The sequence below is a fragment of the Mercenaria mercenaria genome, chromosome 5 (genome assembly GCF_021730395.1).
Source record: "Mercenaria mercenaria strain notata chromosome 5, MADL_Memer_1, whole genome shotgun sequence".
In the NCBI taxonomy this organism is placed as follows: Eukaryota; Metazoa; Mollusca; class Bivalvia; order Venerida; family Veneridae; genus Mercenaria; species Mercenaria mercenaria.
In genome coordinates, this window is record NC_069365.1 from 9193296 (window position 1) to 9197325 (window position 4030).

General features: G+C 33.8%; 1 long non-coding RNA gene across 1 annotated transcript; it reads left to right on the forward strand.

Moving 5' to 3' along the window:
- Nucleotides 1-675: 675 nt before the first annotated feature.
- LOC123542125 (uncharacterized) lies at nucleotides 676-1601 on the forward strand. The gene is made up of 3 exons (XR_006684666.2): nucleotides 676-880; nucleotides 1078-1151; nucleotides 1443-1601. It is a non-coding gene; the product is annotated as an uncharacterized LOC123542125 (long non-coding RNA).
- The last annotated feature ends 2429 nt before the right edge of the window (nucleotides 1602-4030 follow it).

Here is a 4030-nt window from a genome sequence, read left to right on the forward strand (position 1 = left end):
TAGATAACGAAGTGACAGTTGAAAGTTCAGATAATGTAGGTGCTATAGGTGACAATATTAGTGAAAGTGAAAAAAGTAAGAAACATAAGGGAGTTATAGAATTAGACAAAGATTCTACTACAGACACAAGGAATGTTTTGATAGGACAGAAAGATAAAGACGAAAAAGCTAAACAAATTATAAATGTGTCTCCACGAAAAGCAGCACCTAGACGCTCCAAGAGAGATAAGAAAGAACCAGAATGGCATAAAGATTATCATATGAAACAAATGATATATTATGTGTAATGATAGTTTTAATTGATGTATAATGTTGTTTTAATATGATATTGTATAAGGATATACTTTTTTGTGAAAATTAATTTGATCAAGAATAAATTTCAAATTAATGAAGAATGTAATAACTATATAAATAATGTATGATGCTATGGATGTACTCATTCAGTCATTTTTAAAAAAATTGCGTGGTCGCAATTTAAAGGTCAGGGGGAATGTTATAACAACTTTTGAATTTTGTTTTGGAAGTCAAGAATTAGTATAATAATGTTTATCATATTATAAAAGTATGTAAGCATAAAATTTTTGCAAGTTAAACAGGTGGTTGTTAAGGTATGACGTACAAACACAGTGACTGTTGACAGAATGACGGGACGTCATTTAACAGAGTGGGGGAGAGTGTAACTAGGGTAGGTTTTATGTGGAGTTAAGAGTTAAATGAGTTGTTTCCCTTTGACCTAGTTGTAAGAGATGTTTCCTTTTGACCTCTGTTTTAGTTGCCGCCAAAACTGGTCACATGACCAGAGCTCTTCTGTTTTGGAGGTTGTTTTTAGTTAGACATGTTGAAAGGCAGTTTGCCGGTATTTTTATAGGAGGATTTCATGGTTAATGCTTGTTGTAAAGGCTTTATCAGATGTATACTAAGTTATAAACTACAGACTAATGTTTTGCAGTTCAGTTCCCTTTTTATAAGTTAAATATTTTAAGTCGAGATGGTTTTGAGATGACAGTCTCTTTCTAATAACACATGATTCTGTTTATTTCACCGTTAATAATATTTATGCATTTCCTAACTTTACAGCACAGATCACACAGTGAGACAGGGTGGAGTGAAGCAGAGAACAGGGCAGTTTGTACACCTGATTCCATAAATTGGTAAGCGTACTGTTTGATTGTTGATTTACCATTATGTATACATGTATATACCGGTATGAACCATTGCAATGTTTTATTCAAAGCCACTAGACACATTAATTTACGACGGCATTACCTTCAGTTATAGGACATGCACCTATTGTTGGTATAGAGAGGGGCTACTTTGTTTAGATATCTTTGAGAGATTTGTATATCCTTTATTGCGTATAGATATCCTTTAGATATTGATATCTCAGAGAAGTGATATCTGCGACTAAGATATTTAGTATGTTGTACTTTGTATCATTTCAGGGTGTCGTCTTCATGTTATCATCGTCATCTCTGGCTTTGTATTAACTCGGTAACTGATGTCACGTGTCTTAATATAAATAAAGAAGAAAAACCGAACCCAGCCTTGGGTGTTTATATACTAACTTTTAATACATAAATAGCCAATGGTTACATATGTAATTCTGAGCATTTTTTTTATTTAAACAGCCATTATTTGCCAAAGTATTTTTATGAGTCTTTCGCTCTGACTAATTATGTTAAATTGTTTTAAAAAATAAAAACTCGGAGTCATACACCTCATTCCATTTTTGAATTTGTCACAAAAGTAGGACATTTTTGAACGAGAGTATATCATAGCAGGAACACAAAATTGTAACAGAAACAGAAAATAATCGTAATACTACCAAACTCAATGATATTAATTATACTTTTTCGTTGTATTTGAGTAAAGTTTTAGCTAGTACATATACATGCGTATGTATTTGGTAGGGAATTCGCATAGACATACTGTCATTTCAAATGGCATTTTGTGATATGTTGACCAACACAGAACGGCTGTATATGGTCTCTTTGGCTCAAAAACACTTACTTTTGCATTAAGAAATCCTAAAAGTGTTTTATCAGGTTAAGATCCAGCGAGCGTGAGGGACACTCTAAATCGTTCATTATTGTGAGGGAATAAAATAGCTTAACGAGTAGGTGTTCTATCACACACAAATTGCATACCTCTTTTTACCTGTAAACACGCTTTTATTATATATATAAAACAAAATATAATGGTTTGTAACTTAAGCCGAGTGGAAACAATATTTTAGCAAATAATGCTTTAAGTGTATTTCTAACTGATGATTCTAAATAACCTTCCGTACTGAAACATATGTGTTAAGGATCATGGAATGGAACGTATTCTGGTAGTTCTATTTTTTTACATCAGGGACTGTGCTTATTTTTACATTACGCAATAGAGAGAGAGAGAAGGAGAGAAGAGAGAGAGATAGAGAGAGGGAGAGAGATAAAAGGAGGGGATGTACATGTCTCCTATAAAATTACGTGGGAGGGGGTTCGGAGTTCCCCTCCAAAGATATAGCTTTCGTATATAAACAACCAAAATGCAGATACCTAAGCGTGTGAAAGGGGCCTCAAACGACGCTTCCTATGCAATAACGTTGTATTGTTTTGTTGTTTTAATGTTCTAGTGTTGCCGGAGTGAGATTTTAAGGCACGAAAATGTTGAATTCTGTAAAACGAAGTATAAATGTGAGAATAGCACGTGGGTCCTCTACCTAGATATTTTTATGGTGAATTCTGTGCGTGTTTTAAGGGTCTTAGATAAAAATAAATTCCCGGCAAAATTTTTTTCTTTTTAAATGTGAGTGGTTTTGAGAGTCCACCACAAATATCTTTGAAACAAAACTTAAGAGAATGGTAAAATGTGGGCTTGTGCATACTCGAATAATTTTCCAAAAACCAAGTTCTCCATCGTTAGATTTAGATTTTTGGTTTGGTGTATACACGTGAGTACTTTTTTGGGGTCCTCCCCGGACAACGCATAGAAATGGTGGGTTCTGTGTGTTTACATGGGTAGAAAATATATCATTTACTCAGAAATGACTATGATCTCCTGAATTTTAACCACAAACAGTCTACACTTACATATGGGCGTTTGTGAATCCTGTCCCAAGGTCATGCGAACGACGCATCAAATAATTGTGATGAACAGTTGTGCCAAGTTCCTTCAATATCTCTCAATGTATGTCAAAGTTAAAGTTGCATTGACCTCTCTCACGTGTGTTCCAATGGTCCTGCTTGACTGAATATAGGGCCGTTATATCAACAAGGTCAAAAGGTCAAGGTCCATCATGACTCTTTTTGAAATAATATTGTCCCTTCGTCACAAAATATTCTTTTTGTAAATCATGAGATTATTATTAATACCGCTTTGCGTTGGATGTGTACATATTCAATGCATTTAGGTACTACATTTGTGTAAACTACCAAATTGCTTTGAGTCTAACACATTTTGGTAGTGACTACCACAACTCGGTCAAATTTTGGTAGTGACTACCAAAATGCGTTGCTACCGTTTTGAGGAGCAACAGAGCTTTTTTCAGCAGAAAGTCTAACCATTTTGTGTTTTTCATATGAAATGTTTACTGACTAGAAATCCACTGACTAAAATTTTAGGATTATAACAGTAATACATATATATACCCAGTACATGGTGAAGAAAATCTTAAGAAATGAACATCTTATTCAAAAATAAAAAGTATTGCGTATATTGTATATCTATTTGTATGCAGTGCTAGGTTCGTTTAGAAATGAAACAAAATTGAAAATATAGAATACCTTCATACGAAATACATATGCCTCGCCATGGTGAATATTTCTATGTTAACCGCCAATAATATTACTTGTAAGTTGTAACACTTAACATATGAGATTAGTTATCACTCAGTAATGGCACACAATGACCAACTATATCTGCCGTGTTATCCTTATTTCAGCATAAACATTGACCCTTAGCCTGCTAAATTTTTATAAGGAACTTATCCGACATTCAATTTAGACAGTACCATTAACTGTTAAGGCGGGTGCTTACCAAAAAGATA